The 23,880-nt window shown below is 45.2% G+C and overlaps 1 protein-coding gene across 2 annotated transcripts in view; it reads left to right on the forward strand.

Annotated features, from left to right (window-relative positions):
- The first annotated feature begins 13,080 nt into the window (after positions 1-13,080).
- The window catches only part of Drd2 (dopamine receptor D2), a 62,943-nt gene continuing 52,143 nt past the window's right edge, over positions 13,081-23,880 (forward strand). For both annotated transcript variants that reach the window (XM_041638571.1, XM_041638572.1), the window contains exon 1: positions 13,081-13,286. The gene's annotated coding sequence lies outside the window, so the exon portion shown is untranslated. The remainder of the gene's footprint in view (positions 13,287-23,880) is intronic.

Here is a 23,880-nt window from a genome sequence, read left to right on the forward strand (position 1 = left end):
ACTAAGGAATTTTATCTTGTCCTTTATTGGCAGGTCAGGGCTTTCATGCACTGAGAGTCCAAATGCCACCCAGATTCCTTTGTATTCATGATTACTAAAACTTCATTTTTTAAAAATTCGTATTTTGTACAATATTTAAAAAGTAAAAACAGCAACTTGAGCCATCTTGGGATAGATTTTAAAAGGAAAAGTAGGGCTGGAGAGATGGCTCAGTGGTTAAGAGCACTCACTAGCTGTTCTTCCAGAGGTCTTGAGTTCAGTTCCCAGCCACCACATGGTGGCTCACAACCATCTTTAATGAGATCTGGTGCCCTCTTCTGATCTGCAGATGTACATGCAGACAGAACACTGTATACATAATAAGTAAATAAATAAATCTTTTAAAGGAAAAATAGGTGAAAATTCAAGAAAGTTTTTTAGATAATTTCTTCTGGGTAATGCCAAGGAATGCGAACAATTGCATGTTCCTCAAATTCCCTTGGATGCCAGGAGGGGTGAAACTTAAGGTGCAGTCAGTAGGAATTAGATTATTTCATGTTTTTACCTAAAATTATTTTTGGTACAGCCTGAGAATTTGTTACACTAGACTGCCTGTGAAATGCAGTAGGAACCAGAGCCCCACTGGGTTCTTCCGTGCACCTCTTATGCTTTGGTGTTTCTCACAGTTTGTTTCATTTCCACAATCAGCTGTGTGTGTTCTTTCCGTGCTTGCATGGGAAAACCCGATTGTTTTCTCCATCAGGTTCTCTGTGATTATTTCTCAGGTACTTTTGAGTTTCCTGTTAAAGAGTAGGAGAGTCTCCTTGAGCTCAGAATTAAAACTGCCCTGAATTTTGAAGATTCCCAAATCTTTCGTACAAGTAGTTTTTTGTTTTTGTTTTTGTTTTTTGTTTTGTGTGTGTGTCTGTGTGTGTGTGTGTGTGTGTGCTTGTAGTTGGTCTGACATAATCGATCAGACTCGGGAAAGGTGAGAAGTTAGAAGAGGCTCCCGAGAGCTTTTCCCTCCAAACCTATCCCACTGCAGCTCTAGATGTAGCCTGTCTTTCCAGCAAGTCTGGATACCTTTCCCTCTAGAGCTCTGACACTTGTGCTTCCACTCATGCATCTGAGCAGGATAGTACTCCGGAGTACTCCGGACAAAGAGAAATTCTGTAGACAAACAACTAACCCATCAGGAAGAGATGTTCCAAGAGGAAGACTAAGCCAATGACTTAGAAAGACAAGGACACAATGCAGAATCCAAATGCCTTTTGTCAGGGGTGTTAAGAGACTTGTGTGTAACAGGAGACAGTATACTGTTGTTTTGACATGCTAAGGATTGTTTTTATCCTTTTTGAACCAGTTGTCTGGACAAAAGATGTTATACAATATATAGCCACATGAATGGGGGACATTTTGCTTGGACTGATCTAATTGATCAGTCTGGATGCAATAATATAGATTTTTTGCACACTTAAGTACTCTTTAGAAAGCTTTGATAGTGAAAATTATAGATGTTTGAAGACAAAATGGAATATCTGATGTATTGCCTACTCAAGCTGGTGTCATTGTACCTAGAATAGTGTACCTGCTGCTAATTGTTTAGAAAGTAAACTCTGGCTTCCTTTGGCCCCTAGCAGTCAACAAGAACAATCTTTTTGTATCAGAGGAGACCTGTCTATTTCTGGTCTTTTAAAAAAAGTATATAGCATAAATGTTATTAATAAGCATTATGTGCAAGTAGGGGGACAAAATAGAATTGCATACTGTATTCATAGGGCTTCTCCTGATATTTCTGTCAGTGGTGTGTGTGTGTGTGTGTGTGCGTGTGTGTGTGTTTTAAATCACATTAGCCTTTACTTATATTCTTCCTTTTTGCAATTTCACTGCTAATGATACCCTTCCCTTTGGCTTTAGGGCCATTTTTTCCCCCAAAAAATTCTACTTATACTGCCCTTCCTGCAGATTATAAAGGCTTATGTGGGACATGCCATATCACACCCATTTTGTTCAGTAAATCTTTGCAATTGATCAATAGAATCAAGAGAGCTTTCTCTACGTATTGTGATAATTTTGTGATCTTGTGGATTCTATAATGGTTGCAGCCACAACCACTTTTTTTTTGTTTTAGATTGCCAGTGTTATGATTTCAACCAAACCAACATGGATGACACTTCCAGGTTCCAGGGCCACGCATGTGCAGACAAACCCTCAGGCATGATCCACATGTGGCATGGTTGCATCACCTACATATGGCGCAGCTACGTGGGCCCTTGCATGCATGCATGAGCCCCCTGTGTATGTGTGCTAGACAGCCTTTAGAAGCTGGACACGCCATCTTCAGCTCTCTGTCTGTCTGTCTCTCTCTGCACACTGACCTCACCAGGCCTGTACACACCCCACAATAAACTTCTAAATGGGTTTGTTGCAGGTTCCGTGTTTCCTTCCCACCTCACACCAGGTAATTTCAGCCAGCCCCAGGAATGATTACTGGAATATAAAAAGAGGTTTTAAAATTGGCCCTTATATTTAGTAAAACTAATATTATAGCAAAAAAAAACATTAGAAGAAATTAGTCAAGAGATAGGCAAATTGAGAACCGTAGTTTTACAAAATAGAGCAACTGTAGGTTATCTGTTGCTCAAACATAATCTTGGTTGTCAAAAATTTACTGGTATCTGTTGCTAATGTGTCATCATGTGTCTCATACTACGGATGGTCAAATTAATGTTCTTTGTAAAGAGATAAACAAAACCTCTCAAATGACCTTTGAATAGCCACTATGGCTTTCCCCTTTTCTTTGTCCTCTGTTAGCTTTCCTCATAATTCTCTTATACTTGCCCATGTTAGACTAGCCGTGCAGGCATGCAGGGGACAAGCCTCGACAAAAATGCCTCTTGCCAGGGTAGAGGCATGGGGATTTACAAAATATTAGTAAAGGATAAGAAGATGTAAATGAAAACAATAAAATGGAGAAACAGAGAATAGTATTCCAGTGAGTACTGAAATTCACCCATGTTTAATTTCCAACTGCTTTAAATACCCCTGACCCCAAAAGGTAGGACAAAAAAACTACATTAACATGATACAAGAAAATGAACAGACCAGTTGAAGGTCACAGGCTACACCTACAGTTAAATATTCTGTTGTTAGAACCAAACAAATTACACTCAAACGCTAGACTAAAACTTCCTATAGGCAAACCACTCGCTGGGTGGAATCCAAAGTTATCTCCTTAAGGGAGCTGGAATTTAGCTGGATTCTTAGGCTTCTACTTCTCTACTCCTGGAGTACAAGCGCTGGATATTAGCCACACCTGTTGATAATAGCCTTGAGAGACCAGAACTCTCTAGGTGTGACCTTTGTTTGAGGTAGAAGCACAACGATCTTGAAGGAACTAGAGGCAAATTCCAACTCTCTGACCTTGGTCAGCATGGAAATAGGCTCATATTTTCTGGCCTCCACGTGGGGAATGCATTCAACCTTGGTGTCTATTATGAGAGGCACAGAGGTTCTCATGTTCCCAGATAAGCACTGGGGAAACCAGAGATGTTAAACACAGAGGATCGTCTCTTTAAAGGGAGAGAGAGATGTTTCCTCTTAGAAAGCGGGAAGTGGACACAACAGTCTGGTGAGTTTTGTGCTCTCTGTGTGGTCATGACCACCTTGGAGCCTCTTCCAGACCTTTATTATGAACTTGTTTATTTCAGACAGGCTACAGAACCCATCTTTATGGAAGGTGTCAAATGTACTTGACAAAGACTTTTGATGTAGTCTTGTACTAAGCTTTGTTGTGTACGTGGGATTGAGCTTTTTTTTTTTTAATCACCAGGATACTTTCCACCAAATTGTGTTGTGCTTAAAATGAATGACTTGGGGTCAGACTTAAAGTTTGAACCAACACTGGCTACTGAGTCATGTTGAACTGAACTACCTTCTTGTCTTCCGTGGATTATTACTCTGCTGGCTATGGTGGTCACAGAGACCCACACATGTCTTAGTAAAGACTTTGCTACGTAAGCATGAGGACCTCAGTTCTGTTTCCAGAACCCACATATAAAAACCAGGTGCAGTGGCTTGTACTTATAATGCCAAAGCTGAGGAGCAGAGACAAGGCAGATTCCTGCCACTTGCTGGCTAACTGAGCTTGACAACCAGTGAGTTCCAGTAAAACTGAGAGACCTTTAATAATCAATTCATCGATTTTAAAAGGTAGGAGAATGATACCAGAGGTTGTCCTCCGAACTTCACATTCATATATAAACATGCACACGTACCTACCTACCTACACACACACACACACACACACACACACACATACACACACACACACACACACACACACACACGATATGTCTTTATTACTTTTTATTGCTCTGAGGAGACACCATGACCAAATCAACTTATTGAAAAAAGAGTTTACTGGGGGCTTGCAATTTCAGAAGTTTAGTTCATGACCATCATGGTAGGTGGCATGGCAGTAGGTAGTCATTCATGGTGCTGGAGGAGTAACTGAGAGCTTACTCTGATTCTCAAACTGGAGACAGATGAGAGAGAGAGAGAGAGAGAGAGAGAGAGAGAGAGAGAGAGAGAAGAGGACATAATGTCATAAGGAGACCATTTGTTCATTTCCTGCCTGCCCAGACTCCTGAAATAACCACACAGGAACTGTAATAATTAAATATTAATTAAATCACTGCTTGGCCAATTACTTAAGCATATTGCTAGCTAGCTCTTACATCTAGAATTAACTCATCTTCATCATTTTATATTTTATCATGAGGCTTGTGGCTGACTGGCAAGATTTCAGTGTGTCTGTCTCTGGTGGTAGCTCCATGCTTCTCCTTGATTCTGCCCTTATTTCTCCCAGCATTCAGTTTAGTTTTCCCTACCTAGCTTTGTTCTACCATATCAGGTCAAGCCAGTTTCTTTATTAACCAAAGGTATTCACAGCATACAGAGGGGAATCCTACATCAAACATAGGTCATTTGAAACATCCGCCCTAACCCCCAGTGATATACCTCTTCCAATAGGGCTATACATCCCAATCCTTCCCAAACAGTTCCACCATCCCAGAACAAATGATAAAATGCGGGAGCCTATAGGAGCCATTCTTATTCACATCACCACATGATATAAATCAACTTCCTACATATTCATTGTTACGTGACTATACACTTACGAACACATTACTATGCAAGTGTATAGATCAGTGATATTAAGTATGTGCATACTCTTGTGAATCCATCACCATCAGTCACCTCTGAAACTATTTCACCTTCTAAAACTAAACCCTGAGCCTTTAAAATAGTTTCTCCATTTATCTCTGCCCCCAGTCTACTATCTCTGTGATTTAACTTCTTTGGGTGTCTTGTATAAGTGAGATCAGGCAATGACTACCCTTTTGTGAGTAACTTTAGGTGCCTTCAGTTAGATCAGGTGGTGTCTTTCCTTTTGTGGGTGACTTATTTTATTTTTTAATATAACATCTTCAGAATTCATTCACGTGGTATCATTTGTGTGTAACTCCTCCTTTTAAAGGCTGAATGATATTCCACATATGTACATATTATAGTTTATTCTTGTTGATATCACCTCCATGTTTTGGCTATTAATGTCACTGAGGATGGAGTTCAATTTATAGAGTGATCACCTGCCTATCATGCATAAAGCCCTGCGATCAAACTCCAGCACTGTATAAACCATGCATGGAAGCAGACATTTTATAATATCAGGACATAGGAGGTAGAGGCAAGAGGATTAGTAGCTAACGTTCAAGGCCTGTCCAGGTATTTGGAACTCTCCACCAAAAAATAAAACAAATAAATAAAATACAGAGTAAAAGTCATCTGTTAAAAGTATTATTTCTGTGAGCATGGGTGCCTTTAAGATAAGGAAATAACTATATGGGTGGCAGCACTCTAATTTATCTGTTTCATAATGGGGAAGAGTTGTACAATTGGATTTCTTAAAGTGGGTCGCACCTGTATTTTTATTGTTTATTGTTAGAAGGATGTAAGAACCATCAAAAATTCCATTTCGCACTGAGGCGTAAAGCCCCATTAGAGTCTGCTGTTAAGGAAATTGGTCTGTTAGGGTGAATTTCACACACAGCTGTCAAAGCTCTCCAGTAACTGCTCTCCTGTGTTGTGACAAACAGAGCCTTGAACCTCTGTCCTTCTGGAAGAGCCTATGGCATCAGAGTGAGTAGTCTAACTCCTACTCCCCCCACTCCCTTCACTTGGGTTTTCCATGGCCAGTTGTGGCTCTCAGTAACTTTAGTAACTAGGAACACGACACCTCTCTCAGGGTTTCTGCATCATAACAGACACCAACAGGCACACAAGGTGAAGTTCATTGCTCTGCTTCATCCTCTGACCCAGTTGATTGCCTTTCATGCCTTCTTAGCCTTCCCAGGAAGCAGCCCCACGCCAGATGCTGAATCTGCCAGCACCTTGATCTTGGACTTGACAGAAATTTCAGTCGATAAAGTGATTGCAACACAGACATAAGAACCTTAGCCTAGATCCCCTAGGATACTCAAGAGCATAAGTCAACAGCTCAGGCATTGGGGAAGCAGAGACAGGTGGATCACTGGCTGTTCAATTTAGCCAGATTGATGAGCTTCAATACAATGAGAGATCCTGTCTTGAAAACTAAGGTGGAAAAAGGTTGATGAATACGTCTTATGTTGACTTCTGGTGTCCACAAGGCACACATATGCACGGGACCACAGAAATGTGTGCATCTAACCCCACACCCACACCCACAACAAAGGTAGAGGTAAATTGAAGATTTAGGAAGCACGTGAGGTAGAACATCTTAGCCCCTGAGCTCTGCAGCACACAATTAAGGAGTTAAGAAAAACCACTACTGTACCCCCCCCCTTTCCAGGAAGCATATGAGGAAAAGGGGTATCTGGTTCCCACCTGACCTACTTGGATTGGAGCCAGTTCAGTCTGGTGGTCGGGGAGGCACTGAATGACCTCCAGAGGGCCCCCACATGGGAAGCTGGGAGTCTCTGGTGCACAGCCACTGCTTGGCCACAGATGTTCCCTGCCATCAATCACCCAGAGCATCTGCTTGCTGCTCTGCTTGTTTAAAAAGCAAGGCGTTTGCTAATTGAAAACTAAAAGATCCATCCGTCTCACTCACAGGCAGCATGAAATCACTCAGCCATGCAGGATGTGGGTAAAACAGGCAGGGTAGAGGTGTGGTGTCTGTGGGTGAAGGCTTCTTCACCGACGTCATCTGGCTCCTGCTTCTGTCTCCACAGCCAGCAAAACAAACCTCCCCGCTTAAGAGCAGCCAGAGTGTTTATTAGGTCGAGAGCTCACCTGTTATCCTCAGGGCATCCCAGAGATATAGGCATCGTGTGTACCAGGGTAAAGATGTGAACACTGAGACCCAGAGAGGTTAAACAATTTAGGCAACATCTTTCAACTGGTGGATAACAGGCAGGACACCAGACTAGATGAAACTTCATACAGGTGTGTGGAGGCCCGGAAAATGTGAGCCTATTTCCACATTGACCAAAGGTTAGAGAGTTGGAACTTACCTCTAAGTCCTTCAAAGTAATTGTGCTTCTACCTCAAACAAAGGTCCCACCTAGATTTAGACCAGAGAGTTCTGTTCTTGTAAGGTTATGGCTTCTTAACAGGTGTGGCTAATACCCAGCCCTTGTATTTCAGGAATAGAGAAGCAGATATGTTCCTACCTCAAACAGAAGTTTAAGGATCCAACTAAAGTCCAGTTCCTTTAAGGAGATAACTTTGCATTCCACCCAGTGGTTTGCCTACAGAAAGTTTTGGTCTAGGGTTTGAGTGTGATCTGTTTCATTCTAGCAACAGAATTTTTAACTGTGGGTGTAGCCCGTGACCTTCAACTGGTCTGTTCATTTCCTTGTATCATATTAATGCAATTTTTTGTCTTAGTCCTACCTTTTGGGTTCAAGGGTATTTTAAAAAGTTGGAAATTAAATATGGGCTAATTTCAGTACTCACTGGAACTCCATCCTGATACTATTCTATTTTTTTCTGTTTTATTATTTTCATTTGTGTCACCATATTCTTTACTAATACTTTCTAAATCCCCATGCCTCTACCCTGGCAAGAGGCATTTTATTTGAGGCTGGTCCCTTACAGAGGTGAGTTGAGAAGCATCAAGTCCCTCTTTAAGTAGATTATAAGAACATGCCAAGGGCTCAAAGGAAACAATGGGATTCAACCATATCCTTTTTTGAATGTTTGAATGCCTTAAAAGCAAATGCGAAACATGCTGATGTTTCTGGTGGTCTTTACTGTAATGGTCTGTCCTGTCCCTTTAAGAGACAAGTCATGCCCACTCCCTCCCCTGTTCACAAAGACAAACTGATCTTCAGCTTCCAGCCTGAGTTCCTTTTCTGTCTGTCTGTCTGTCTGTCTCTCTCTCTCTCTCTCAGAGGCAGCTTATGTCTCTCCCTTCTCCCCACTTCTCCCTCCCTCTCCTCTCTCTCTGCCTCTCTCTCTGCTCTTCCCCCTTCTCTCCTTCCCTTCCATAGTTCACTAAATAAATATCCTACTTCACTCTGCATGGTGTGCCTTTCTGTCTCAGTCTCTCACCTGCCACATGCCTGGGACCCAGCTGCTTCTGTGGCCTGCTCTGGTCTTGGGACCCACTGCCCGCTGCCTGCCACTGCTCAGGGACCTGTGGCATGGTCTCATGGCCTGCTGCCCACTGCCACCACTGGGGGACCTGCAGCATTTTATTTAAACCATTACATTGGTGCCATCATATTTGGTAGATCCTCCCACCCCTCTCCCAGGGTTGGGATCTGGAACCCGGTATATTTTCCATATGCCTGAGCACTCTATGTACACCAGCAGCTTTGGTGGTGACTTTTCCCCTTCTAGCCCCCAATTACGGTCTTAACGGCTATGGTTGAGCCCTTTGCTGCTTTCCATAGCTAAAAACGTGACTGGCCGACCCAGGGTCAGTCCTCCCATATCAGCACTGCCCACGATCTGTGGTACATTCCACTGGGAGCCCAGGGTCCCCCAGGTTTTTCTTTTCTTTTGGACCACTTGTCAGTGGTCCCCACCATGAGAGACTGCTCGGAGCCGACTCTAACCTCTCTGGCTTCCAAGTCACCCAGACTGGAACCAGTCAGGCTTTAACCACCCATCTGCAGAGAGAGGATGCTCTTCTACAAGCCCTGCAGTATTTGCTGCCATTTTACATCTCGTCTATAGAGGGGAGACGTCCCCCTATGAGCTTCGTGGTGTTGCCGTTTCTGCGGGTTTTCACATTTTCAGCTATGGTGTAATCCCTCACTCTGCCGGTGTCCCACCAGCTCCACTGGCTCCACTTCATCAAACTGTCCCTGCTACTGCTACTGCTGTCAACAAGATTGGTCGGATCCATGAGGCGGCTGTTTTCAATTCTAGCCTTTGCTCTCTGCCACGGCTTGTGTTGTGGCAGCTCGGCAACAGGGTGGATCATGCCTCTAGGTCTCTCTTGTTATTATGTTTAAAACTTCCGCGGTTTAGGAAACATAGTTTTTCCATACAATATGTGACTACCACCGTTTTGACTGAGATCAGATGACCTTACTGCTATCTCAACTGAGGTCAGGTGACCAAGTCCCGCCATCTTTACTGAAGTATACCCTACCTGGTCCCCCCAGTTTACTTATGTTTTTGTCTTTAATTTCCTCTTGCTGACTCTGTTACATGTGTGTTTTGTGCAGTGGCATGACTTTGTAGGGCCCATCAAGAACATCCACTTCACCCAATTCCTGTTCACTCTGTGTATGTATGTTCATACATGTAACTTAAATGCACCTATGTTTACTGTTAAATGTTATAATTGTCTATTCATTGCATCTCATTTCAGACTACAAAAACAGTAAGTCTCATGTTTTAAAGTGGTAGGTACTTTTAAGTCTCTTACAAATATACTTTATATTTAATTCAACCCTGCTTTACCTGTTAAGTTTAGCCAGTGCAGTCAAGCTTAGACTCAGCTTTCCAGGCAGATTCTATGCTATAGTTACAACTCATCTATACCTGATAAACAGCCCTCAACTGCTCAAAGATCTGGGGAATATGGCATGTAAATATTTAATTATTAAAATGTTTTTCATAACAAAAAGAGACAGGTTGGTTCCTAGCAGCAGCACTCTATTTCCTCCAAAGAAGACAGAAGACAAATGGGCACACAACAATGTCCATCTGCACTTTGTTTCAACTGCCAAGTGCTGACCACTGGGGAAAACTGCCTTCCATCTAAACTGAACATCTCCAGATGTGGACAGAATTGCTGAATCGACAGCCTAGCTACTCAGGTCAAGGTAGGCTTGTCTTCCTACAGATTTCTTAGTTCACAGGATCTTCTAGAGCCTGGCAGGCCCTGCACTAAACAGCAAAAGGCAAATATGACCCTCAGTGACCATGGAGACCTGAGGTGTAGCTCTAGGTGCCAACCAAGTAAGTTCTCTGTCATTTTTAAATCAATAGCACAAGTAAAATCTTATCCTTCTCAAAGATCTCTAATGCAGCTTGAAAGCTGAGAGGTTTTGTCATTTAAAAGGAAAACCTCACCAAACAAATTTCAGTAAAATACAAATACAAGTTGTTAAAGTGTATACCTACAAGTTATAAAGGAGTGAGGACAAATACACACTAGGAAATTTCTCTCTCACGCTGCCTTCCATAGTCTTAAAAGTACTTTTCATTGTGTAAAACCATCTATCACAATCATTCTGCTGCTGTCTCAAACTTCTGTTTTCACAAATCCAAGGAATTCTTGTGAGTTCCAGGGAGCCAAATTAAAGGATCCACCTTAAACAGGTCAGATACACCCCTCTCGATTCCCTGGTCCTAAAATTTTTTCCCCTAAACTTAACTTTGTCCTCTGTTTGCCAATACCTTAAACAGGTATAAGAGACACCAGACATTTCCATACCACAAACACCAGACATGAACAAAGAAACCAGCTACCCCAGCATGTGACCAGCACCCAGCTTTCTCAGGTCTGCCCCCCCAAGATGACACTCACAAATAAGCAAGAAGCAGTCTTGAGAATTTGCTGCCCCAATCCCTTTAAAATATTGTGCCTAACCTCCTGCCTTTTTATTATAAAAAAGAGATGGGGAAGTAAGGGTCTGTCCTGTCCCTTTAAGAGACAAGCCACTTCTACTCCCTCCCCATCAGATGAGGCAAGCTGATCTTAAGCTTTCAGCCTGAGTGCCTTCTCTCTCTCTCTCTCTCTCTCTCTCTCTCTCTTGCTCTCGCTCTCTCTTAGAGGCAGCTTCTGTCTCTCCCTTCTTCCTACTTCTCTCCTTCCCCCTCTCTCTGTGCCTCTCTGCTCTTCTCCCTTCTCCCTTTCATAACCCACTAAATAAATATCCAACTTCACTCTGCATGGTGTCCCTATCCATCTAGGTCTCTCACCCACCATGAGGCTTCCTGCCTGGGATCTGGCTACCTTCATGGCCCACCATGGTCTTGGAACCTGCTGCCTGATGCTGCTCAGGGACCTGTGGTGTAGTCTCATGGCCCACTGCCCACTGCTGCCACTTGGGGACCTGCAGCATTTTATTTAAACCATTACACTAACACTTCCCTACCATGCTTAAAGAAGATCAGAGAACAGGCTAAATCCATAGCATAATGAACAGGGGCAGAAGAGAATACATCATGTTCACTCATAGTTTCCTCTCCTCTGTCTTCATCGATAGCCATATATAGCAGACAGGGCCACGGACAGGCAACATTGCCTTTCCTCATGGTTTCCCCTCCTTGAAATGCCTCCATACAATGTCACATCTAAGGAAAATGTGCCACGTCTCAGGAGGTAGAGACTGTTCCTCTGCTCAGTCCCCATGGGGTTTGGAAGGGCGCACCTTCTCTCTAGACTACAGTTCTCCCCTTCCAAACCAAACAGGGATAAGTTGCATACCAAGGTCTTTTTCCAATCCCAGTTTTCTGGATCGTGTGAGTCAATGGAAGAACTCTCTTCTTTGTAGCTAAGTGTAGGGCCAACTTTCTGCTACATGCAGACAGTCTTCTGTGCTGTTGTTGGAATTCTGCGCCATCTTCTCCTCGGGGACTTGCAACGGCCCTTGAATTCTCATTTTCTCTTGAGTTCTCCATGTTGGTGTTCCACAGCACCTGTTTAAGCCCAAGTATTTTCTTGGAATTCTCTACTATGGTGAATTGATCCCACGTGAGAATAGGGACCTGGCTTTGTTCTTCTTTGTGACTTCTAAATCTGACACAGAGGCCAATGGAAGCAGGACAGACACCACCAGCTGCATGAAAAAGATGCGAGAGAGGAAGGAAAGGGCAGTAGGTTCCCTGGGTGGGAAATGACCCTGGAAAGGGCCAAAGAAGACCGTGTGTCTTCCCCTCCTCCTCCTGCTGTTCTGAACATGCACCTCAGTGCAGAGACAAGGATGAACTGGAACACCCAGGAACTTCTTTCTTTATAGTTTCTGTCTTAAATCAGCTCTGCCTAGGTCTTCCTCTGGAAAAACAGAAACAGGACCAACCGTTATGATTTTTTAGACCAGAGGTCTGTACACAGACCCTGGACGACCTTCCAGAATCTATTTTTCCTTCAAACACTTGACGTACCACTGGTAGTGCCTAGCCCAGGTCTTGGCACCGACTCCTTAAAGGAGGAGTAGGGGGCAACCGGCCGGTGTTGCGAGTGCTGTGACAGAATAGGTTTAGATGGATAGGGTGTTACTTGATGAGTGTAGGGGGACACTAATGGGCAGTCAGAGCGCAGGCTGTCCTCTACCCAATGCCATGGATGAATGCGTTGTCTCAGTTCTTTTCGGTTCCTTCCCCAGGCCCGACAGTGTAGAGATTGCACTCGGGCCCTGGGTGGGTGAGGCCTGTCTCATGGGCGGGGCTCCAGGATCCTCGTGGCCAGGGCGGCCCCGCCCCCTCCTCCCGCGCTCACAGCGCTCTGGCTCCGTGGAGCTGTCCAGTCTCAGTGCCTGAGCTGGTCGCCTCTCGTGCACAGTGCCACTAGCCCGCCTCCGCTCCTGGTCCCCCGCGCTGCGCTCCCACCCTCCCGCCCTGCCCCACCCTGCCCCGCCGCGGCCCGTCCACTGCTCCCCGCGGGCCCGAGCCGGCCAAGCGGCTGCCCGCCGGGGATCTGAACGGCGCGGCGGGGCCGGGAGCTGAGGGACCCGCGAAGGGGACCGGCGGCCCCGGACGGCTGCCGGAGGGGCGGCCGTGCGTGGATGCGGCGGGAGCCGGAAGCGTCGAGCAGCCGGTGCCGTCTCTGCCCCCGGGCGCCCTATGGCTTGAAGGTAAGCACCTGAAGGATGGAGCGACAAACCGCCCATGGCCTCTGCAAGGATTGTAAGGAGAGGAGAGGCAGAGACCAGAGCTGAGCGGCCGGGAACAGAAGTTTGTCAGACCACTCCAGCGCCGCTTGTCCCGGAGCACCCTTTCCTCTGAGTCTCTGTCGGGCAGATTGCTCCCCAGGCATTGGGACCTCGGCGGATGCCACCCGCTTCTCCTTCCTCCTTGGCGTCCTTTGCTCTACCTGGGTGGGAGTCCTTATCCCTTAGCTGCGGCTTCGGAGGGTGGCTGATCCCCAAGGGTTTTGGTAGGACACTGTCCTCCGTAGGACCCCAGGCCCCGCATCAGAGTTTCCCACCACCCTAAAGGAAGAAGGGCTTTTGGACGTCTCTGTTATTGGTGCAACCTGAGACTTTTGAAAGGGCAAAAGCCAAGGAAGATGGGGAGGCGACTTCCAAGAGCAGTCTTCCAGATTTAGGCTTTACGCTGTCCTTGGTGCTGAATCTCTGCTCTTGGTTCATTTCTCTGTTACCCACTCCGGAAGAAAGCCCGGGATTTCAGACCCTTTTCCCCCAGGGAGTGCAGGTGACAGTGGAGGCGGGGGACAGTGGCAGAGGCTGAGTGTCCAGCTCTAGAATGGATCAAGAGCCCCGCTAGGTCCCCATGTGGAGATAAGGAACTTCTTCTCTAAATGTCAAGCAGAACCCTTCCCCATCCATCCGTTTTGGCAGCTGGCAGCCTGTGAGGTTCCTCTTGAGGAGCAAAGGTAAGAGAGCGCGTTGCCATCTACACAACAGGCTTTGCCATGGACACAAGGCACAGCACTGCAGCTCCCTGGGGATAGGCCCTTGTTCTCAGTCACAGGGAAGCTGCCTGAGCAACTCATCCTTTCCTAACTGGGTGTCCTGCTACTTTCTGTTCTGGGGCTTCTGAGGTTGGATGAAGCGCTAGCCAGTTTGTGGCCTCCCTCTCGAGGTTCTTCTGCACATACAAGCCATTTACAGCTTCTGATCAGGCTTCAAGCCTTTTAGGCTAATCCTTGCTCCTCTCCTGGGGAACTAGATGTTCAGCGTTGCCCCCCACCCCTGCTTCAGATGCAAATACTGTGTTTACATCTGATTCATCCTGCTGCATTAGGGCCACTTGAGCAAGCTTTCTTTTCATCTTTCCCATGTGCCGCTGTTTGATGAGGGTGTCCAGAGAGCGGCCTAAGTGAATCCAACCTACTTCAAGAGAATCAGGAAGCTGATTTGCTGGGTCTCAGCTCTGGGCTTTGCTGTTTCATATTCACAAACACACTACAAATTTGTTTTCTGAGGGCTTTGATAATATCTCTGAGCTCAGATGTGGAACAGGGAAGAGATTTGAGAGGGCAAGAGCCAGAAATACGTAGGGACCTCCGAGATGTGATCTTCTTGCTTGTTAGTGGAGCCAGGGATTAATCCGAGGGTCCTATGTACACTAAGCAATGGTCCTTCTATTGAGCTACATCCCCAGCATTTCTCAGTTTTGGTCGCCTAAAGAATAATCTGATTCCATCAACTGTCCTTGCCTGGAACACAAAGATTCTGATCTGCTGTAGAGGTCCTAGGCAGCATTTCCCTGAGGAATTGCAAAGAAGAACTTTGCATCTGAATCATCTAGGAAAATGGTTAAAAATGCATGTTTTTGCTTCTTTTCCAAATAAGATCCTGAATTAAAATCTAAAGCCAAGGTCCATGAAGTTATGTTTTAACAGGGATCTGGGTGATATATATATATATATATATATATATATATATATATATATATATATATGTGTGTGTGTGTGTGTGTGTGTGTGTGTGTGTGTGTGTGTGTCCATGCTTCGGGGTAATAACCTCTCATGAAAGCTCAGACTTCTAAGAGAGTCTGTGTGGACAATTTTAATAGATACAAATTACCCATTAAAAATTATCTCTCATTTATCCCACTCTCTCCTAAAGTTCATGTTAAATTCTTCAAACATGGGCCTGGGGGTGGAAAAACCATCTACCTAATTCAGTCTCTTTGCCGACAGCAAAGGTGCAATCCAATTTCCTATTCTCCAGGCTTTGATTTTTCTCAAATGATTCTTTTTTCCTTCCTAAGAGTCACCAATATAGGTGCAGATGGCCCCATGTAAATATTATCTTTCTCTGGAGGCCAACCTAATGTGTGCCTCCTACTTTTTCTCTCTTGTGAGTGATGGTCTTTGCTGCTAGCACAACTGCTCTTGAAATGCCAAGGCATGATTAGTTCTGCCCAGTAGCACGTCACTTCCCAAGGCTGGTAGCCACTCATGCTCTCTTGGCAGTGACTCCTTAACGCCACTGATTTGAGTCTTTGTTCCATAAACTGGAAGGTTTGTGGGGATGAATCAGCCATCAGTCTTCTACCTTCCGAGCTGGATTATTTCTGTTTATAACATGCAAATGTAATCTTGAGAATAATTTAGAGAAGCCTCAACGTGAGAGAAACTCATTGGCTTCTCTTCTGATACCGGGGAAAGTGGAGGGGAGTTTAGAGTCTCATAAAAAAAGACTGCTTTAAATATTCCCAGGATCAATCTGCTGAGGCCAAATGGGTCTCATGTCACTGTTTTCTGAGAAACAAGGACAAGGTGGGAAAAAGACACATGGACTTTGCCTGGAGAGAGCTGTCTCCATCTCCCCTATTACTGAAAGCTGCACTATGATAATAAGAAGTGTGACCGTGAAAGTCACACCATGTCTGTGTGTGTGTGTCTCTGTGTGTGTGTGTCTCTCTGTGTGTGTGTGTCTCTGTGTGTGTGTGTGTGCAAGCATTCATGCACGCATGAGCCCGTGGGATGAGTATGACATATGATCAGGCTTCCTTGAGCCAACCCCCCCTCCCCCCCCCCGTCTGGAGACTCATCCTTTCCGATCTTCTGTTCCCTCTTTCCTTTGGGGTCAACATCTACAAAACTAGAGCAAAGAAGATGTTTTTTCACCTTCCCAGGTTATGGAGTATCCAAGCTGAGATTCTTTTGAAGCCACCCATTGGCAGAACCTCCCAGAATCCGGTTACTATCAGACATTCTCTCTTTCGTAAGGTTTTAGGTCTTGGAGAAAACTCAGAATATGGCCCAGTCATTCATATTTCTCTCAGATAACATTTATAGAACTTTAGAACCTTAGATTCTTTGGACTCCTTGGAGGTCATCCTGAATGATCTTGTAGCCAAACAGGGCAACTGTACCCTAGTACGGAACTTCCCTCCTATTACTCTCTCCCAAAAAAGTGGTGTCAAGTTTTTAGTTCCTGGACTCTCTGGTTTGACTTATTGACCAAGCATTTCAATCTTACCGGGTGTTCTGCCTAGCAAGGACCCTCTGGGTACACAGGAAATGTATGAAAGCCACAGACACTAGAAAGGAAATAACCTGGCTTAGCTCCTCATAAGAAATCCATCTCTGTGTGTTGTCACTTAGTTAACTGCTAAGTAAGTGTATCATGTTCCCTCCCTTTTATCCACAAAAGGTATCTTATGGCCCTGGGAAGATGCCATGGTTTGCGTTTGGGCATATGCATCCCCTGCCCCCCCCCCCCAGATTTCCATGATAATTTATAGAGAGACTGGGGTTGTGGAAGCTGTTTACTCACCAAGTCTGGGTTGTAGACTGATGCTATTGCTGTACTTTTTAATACCTCGAAGAGTGCTGGAGTCCAGTGTGAATATTCCCTGCCTTTCACTTCTCCCCATGATCGGTGTAATTGATTTTTTTCTTATTTAAAAGACACAATAGAGTCATATTATCTAAACACATAGGCTTGGTAAATAGCTTGTCAATGTGTTAGAATGTAGGAGAAATAAAGCTGTAAGACTCAGACACTCAGTTTGCAGAAGAGTCCAGAGAAAGGAGAAAAACTTGCCTGTTGGATAACAGGTTTTGCTTCATTGTGTCCCTTTCGCCTTAATCCGACAAATGGGTTAAATCGACACCCTTGGCAGACATGCTGCTCCTGGGAGAGTATATTTCATTCTTTCCCTAGGAGACACAGAGATGGCCTTCTTCAGAGGAGCCAAGGCTCTTGTTGGCTCCAGTGTACTGGGAGGAGCCAGAGATGAGTCACCGGGGCATAGGGACTCCCCGAATTCCCCTAGGTCGAAGAGGCTATATTGCTGCAATGCCCCAAGCTCAGTGACCTGCAGGTTGATTGGAGACTATGGGGCAGTGTGTGTGTGTGTGTGTGTGTGTGTGTGTGTGTGTGTGTGTGAAGGTGGGAGCGGAGGAAAACTGCTTGTGGGGGCTCTCAGAATAGGCTGGCATAAGAGTACACTGAATACAGGCATCAGTTTCAGGCTATGTGGGCAATGTTTCTGTAACCTTCAAAGGACTTCCACTTTTCCAAGCAGGTGAAGAGGGAAGTCTGCTGTCTGCCCAGGTAAGAAGAGAAGGGAGGACCTCTGACTTCTCCGGAGCCCTGGAATGATGTCAGCTTGTTCCCACGGAGAGGCTTTAGCCTCCAGTGGCTCAAGGCACTGCCTATCAGCACAGAACTGCAGCTGTGGCCCCAGGGACTCTCCACTGTAGATGTCTGGAGGACAAAATGAGTCCTGGGGTCCCGTCTATTCATCACTGAGCTCCTTCAGAACGTGCCTGCCCTGCTTATTCCCGCCTCTGCCTTGTTGTTATTATTTGGGTCTAAAGTGGCTCAGCAGGGGAAAGGCATTAGAAATGAAATTATTTCTGTTGCATACTGTATAATTGCCTCAGTTCCTTCCTGCTACCCCAGGCAGCAGCATCACGAGCAGTTCCCTGGGAACCCTTGGTCTGGGAAAGAGCCTCCTCACTCACAACTTTCCTTCAAATGGTTGCTTATGACAAGTGGGCCTGCTCACCAGCAACCCTCCCTCCACTTCTGGCCTCATCCTCACAGCATCCAAAATTCAGCCCTTACTTGCCGAGGGCGGGGCATTGTGCTCAACACTGGACAGGTGTTTTCCATTTCAACTCGCTATCTCATCAGAGCTCTAGAAATGGTTGTCATTATCCCTCTTTGGCAGAGAAATATGCATGTCCTTAGAGAAATAAGTGGCTCGAACAAGGTCACACAGCAAAGGTGTGGGGTGGAGATTTAAAGCCAGGCGGTGTGATGGTTAAATAATAGACCTTGCTGACTTACGTAAGTGGCATAAATAATGAGTAAGGGAGACGAATGGGGATGGGGATAAGTCTTCTATTTCTTTCATGTTTCGGGAGGTGGGGAGAGGGAAAAAGAAATGTGTGTTTGTTCATGTGCTCTTGCACGCATGTGCAGAGACTGGAGGAGGATGTAGGTGCTCTACTTAATCGCCTTCTGCCTGATTCCCTCAAAACAGGGTCTCTCACAGAAACTGGAGCTTGCCTTTTTCAGCTAGACTGGCTGGTTCCTCCTCCATCCCTCCTGTGCTGGGCTTATTGGTGTGCATGGATATGACTGGATTTTATGTGGGCCCTGGAGATGTAAACTCAGATCCTGATGCTTGCACAGCAAATGCTCTTAACTACTGAGCCATCTCTTCAGTCTGGATAAGTCTTCTTTAATAAATGAAGTGTTCATAGATTTTGGAAATGTTACCAGGGACAGAGAAGATGCACGGAATTACCCTGTGGCGTTCTTAAATTTGGGACCAGCTAAGAAGTATTGCTTCATCCCGGCTCTGAGCTCCTTTGGATGCAATGCGCCAGGAATGTACCTCAGCGAGCAACAAAATCCTAGGTGCAGGAGGCAGGGACAGAAAGGAGGCAGAACAGTCTTCCAAGCCTTTCACATAGGAGCGGGGAGCAAGGGATGAGGAGTGGATAGGGCATCTCTCAAGCTGAACTGAAGCTTGGTGATGTGGCCTTCTTTTCCACATCCGAGTGACTCAGTCTGTCTAAGGAATGAGAAACAAACTCCTGTTGATATTCACATCTGCTTGTTGATTTCTTATGATAGACACCTGGACTGAATAGTCACTGGTTTCCCGGACTCAGCCTCTTGACTAAATAAATAGAGTGTATCGTCCAACCGATAGAAGGAAACTCCTGGGAGCCTTTCAGGACTAGATGATTGCTGCTTTTCTGGTTGGCAGAGACAGGAGAGGTCTGGATTATCATTGATTAGAGTGTCTAACCTGCTTGTGAGTCTCTCCAGGTCCAAAATAAGGGAGCCAATATGCTTCCTAACACATCCAAATTGCCCCAGAATTCAGAAACACCAAAGACTCTATTAAACTGAGAGAAAAATGATATTTACCTAAAAAGATGCTAGGTTTCTGGCTTTTGAATCTCATCAGGTGGTTTATGGATGATGTGTACCAGCAAGCTCCTGATTTAACCCCTTAAAACAGCTTGGGGTAGCAGGTAAGCCCATGGACTCTAACCTCAGAGGCGTCGAGTGGAGTTTAACATTGACACTTTTTTTGCTGTGTGATTGGAGGCAGACTGATTAAAATCTATCATCCTGGGTTTCTATATTAATATCCTGGGTTTCTATATGGGTGGATGTCAATGCTAACACTGCTTGGTGATAATGACCAAAGGTAACAGACAGAATGAGGCATTGAAAATGCTTTTATTTATTTATTATTTTGAATTTTTGAAAGTCGAAAATTGACATTGCTAAATTAAACCCTGTTTAGCAATCTTTGGGTGCTCACTGTGGGGACTGATACTGCTAACTACCTTCCCCCCAATTCACGAGCTGATTTTGCATCTCTGAAATGACATTCCTAAGACTTCCATAGAACTCAAGCCTACACTTCGTTCTTATGCTCTCCATTTATTATTACCAAAATTACTTGGCCGGCACTTGGGACTCACCCCAAGGGAGAGGGTTTTGAGCTACTTGTTATCCCTCTGAGTTAGGCACTGCCGAGCTCCCATACCACCCCACACAAACCAGGAGGAAGTGTCAATCTTCCTTGTGATGGCTTTACGTGGCCTCACCACCCCCAACCACCCCAAGTCCTTCACCTGCTACCTTGTGGTTGATCCTTCCCGACCGGCCGAGATGTGTGGTGCTGTAAGAGTCTGAGAAAGGTCACTTTGATTTAAGATAAGAGAGAAGGGCTGAAGAGATGCTCAGTGGGTGAGTGCTCGCTGAGCAGGCAGGAGGATCTGAGTTTGAATTCTAAAGCTCATGTAAAAAACTGGAAATGATCAGGTGCTTTTCCCATCAGCATGGAGTGGGCACAGACAGGAGTATGGCTCGGATTTTCTGGATTCCAGCCTGTATTCGGTAAGAAATTCCATCTCCAGGGAATAAGGCAGAGCACAACAGAGTAAGAGCCTCTCCCCACCATATCTTCTCTGGCCTCTGTACCTGCACACATGAACATACATACCAGCAATATATAAAACACACACACACACACACACACACACACACACACACACACACACACACCCCGAACGCAACAAAAACAGTCTCACCCCCCCCCCCCCCAATAGAAACCCGACCCGTATACTTTGCATCTTCTGGGGATGTTAGTAACAGAAAAAATACCACTCATGTATTGGATGAAGCACAGTCCTGCCTGAGAAAGAAGTGTCATTTAATAGCCTCTGGTGGCGATGCTTTCCAATTCAGAAACTGACTTATCCTCTCGGGACTTTTCATTCGTCTACGAATCTTTCTGTGGGAAGGACTCTTGTATGTGATGTAGTTATGGGCTGATTACATGTGCTTGCTTCTCAGGGATGGGAAGAGATTTTGGAGGGTATGGTGCAGATTCTGTTCCCTGGTCAACATCCTCAGCTGTTCCTCTTTTAGATTCTGAGCATCTTCAGATCTTTCATTTCATTTACAGCAGGTCCAACAAGAGAAGTATTGATAAGCAGAGAATAGCATTCAGGGCCTAAGAAAATGATACAAGGAACTCCGAGGTGAATCCAAGCGTTGATACACAGATTTTCTTTAGTGATGTATTTAGCCAGATGCCTGATATGACTCTGGGTAGGAGATAACACGTCTCTGGTCAGTGTTCTCTAGGTAGCTGGGGATACTGGTAATGTCAGTGGACCAACCTAGGCCTCCAAACATCCTAGCGGCTTCCTTAGGTACAATCCATGGTAACCAATGTTTTGGGTGGCCCTTGGACTTTCCACCTCCTGGCGTTCATGTTCTCGTGTGATCAGAACATCCATGAGCAGGGAATACCCTTGAGCCAATAGGAGAAGGCCTAATGGAGAAAATGTGATTTCTAAAGATAAATTCAAAAAGGATCCGAGCTTCTACCCGGTTCTTTCTTGGACTGCTTTTCTGGGGAGAACTAGAAAATGTCAAAAGGGTACACCAGGAACCCTCTGGAAAGATCTATCTAAATGGCAAGGCACTAAAGTTTCAGCCATGAGATGAACTGTCTTAGAAGAAGGTCTTTCCTCTCCAAATGAGCCTTCAAGTGACAATAGCAGATGTCGTCACCAGAACCTTTAGAAAACCTGAGCCAGAGCCTCCTACTGAACAGTCTACATTCCTGACCTACCATAGCACAATTAATAAAAACCCAGAAACAGAAATAGGGGTTCAACCTGAAAGTCAGAAAAACAAAACAGCCAGCCGCTGGCTCTTACCTCTACCTCAGGCCAAAATGGCGCTCCTGCCTCCAGGAATCTCAGAATGAGACTGTGTGTGAGAACTGTCTCCCCCTGTCTTATATTCCTCTCTAGTACTGGGATTAAAGGCATGCACTACTACCACCTGATTTCTATGGCAAACTAGTGTGGCTACTGGGATTAAAAGGTGTGTGTCACCACTGCCTGGTCTGTAAGGCTGATCAGCACAGCTGTTTTACTCTCTGAACTTCAGGCAACTTTTATTTATTAAAATACAAATGAAATATCACTGCATTATTTGGAATCTACAAGGCAATGTATCTATTATTCTAACCCGCTAAGCTCTGGGACAATTGGTTACACAACAACAGATAACAGATACACAGTGAGAAATTATTCCCTATGGTTATGCCAGTTTGTCTTCTGAAATGGCATGGGGTCTATTACTGCCTGCTGCATAAAAATGGCCTGACCTTTATAAGCCTTCCCAGTGGCCCCTCTGCTTGCGTTAGTCTAAAGATAGGAAGCTTGCATTTTGCACACCATGGCCACAAATCCTCTCCACCATCATCTCTTCAGACTTACTTTGGTTTTTAAGTTCTCTCTTCCTGAATTCCTTTTCTCTAGGTATCCTTTGCTATGGTAGCCATGAGACATGAATTTTGTTTTTTTTTTATTCTCTCATCTAACTAGCATTATTGAATACCTCCTGTGTTGCAAATACATCCACGACCATAGCAAAGATCTCTGCCTTCCTGGAATTTATATTCTACTGGTAGGAGACAAATGGTAAACTATAAAAAGGGCGAATTACTGAGTATGTCAGACGGTAACACATACCAGGGAACAGTGAGATCAGATGAGGATTACAGTGATCTGGAGGGCAGAGGAGCAGAACCAGAGATAGCTTTGTAATAATAAATAAGATATGCAGGATAGATGGACTCTGTGGAGAGGAAGACACTTGGGGGAAGGGGTTAGAGGATGTGGAAGTGAGCCGTTCAGACGTCGAGGGAAAGGCAGACATTCCAGACAGTGGAATCATCCAGTCTGTTGCTCACTTTCAAGCATTTAAAATAATCGTCTTATTCCCCGTGAAACAATCGTGATGCGACTCTGGATTTTGGAATCCTCTTTTAATTTTCAGAGCCCATCAGGCAGCAATAAACTCTTTCATCTGAGAAGCACTTTCATGTGTACTGTCCCTGCAGCTCCTCACAGAAACCCATCGAGATAGTCGTTACGACCTGTTGTGCAGACTGGCTCAGAGAGGTGAAGTGAAACTCTCTCAGGGTCACTAGGCACTGCCTCATGACGTCTTATACTCTTGTGTTTGTAGTACTGAGACAGAACCAGACCCCAAGGATGCTCAACCAAAGCTCTGCCGCCTAGCTACAACCCCAGTCCTCATAGTCCTGGCTGGTATTGACACTTTGCTTTTTTACAATCGTGTGTGTGTGTGGGGGGGGGGTGTATGCATGTGGGTGCGTATGTGTGCGTCAGGGCTCTCACTCCTCTGTGTACATGTGGAGATCACTGTGTCAGTGGTCACAGTCTCCTGTCTTACTCTACTGCTCTTCACCTTATTTTTCTGAGATGAGGGGTCTCTAGAACTCACTGTTTCAGTTATATTGGCTAGACAGCCCACTCTGGGGGTGTCCACCTGTCTTGCCCACCCACTCCGACACTGGGGTTACAGATGTGCATTGCCATGTCTGGCTTTCATGTAGATGCTGGAAATCTGAACTCAGGTTCTCATGCTTGCAGAGCAAGTGGTTTCCCCCACTGAACTGTCTTCCTGGATCCTTCCACTGCCGTCAGAATGTTCATGTTTTAATTATCCATTTCTTATCTCCCCCCACTAGACTATGAGGGTTTTGAAGTGGATTATCTGTCTCATGCATCTTTGGAAATGGCTATACCCAAAAGTGATGCTAAGCGCTTGGTAGACACTTAAATTGTGGAGTGGGTGAGTGATGGGTCAGTGAGTGACGCTCCTTCCTGACAGATACCCACTCTCTGCTCACTTGAAGCTCAACAAGAGTCTGGAGGTGTGT

This window comes from Microtus oregoni, unplaced genomic scaffold (assembly GCF_018167655.1).
Source record: "Microtus oregoni isolate MIOR12 unplaced genomic scaffold, Mior012 000055F_ref0000237, whole genome shotgun sequence".
Taxonomy (NCBI): domain Eukaryota; kingdom Metazoa; phylum Chordata; class Mammalia; order Rodentia; family Cricetidae; genus Microtus; species Microtus oregoni.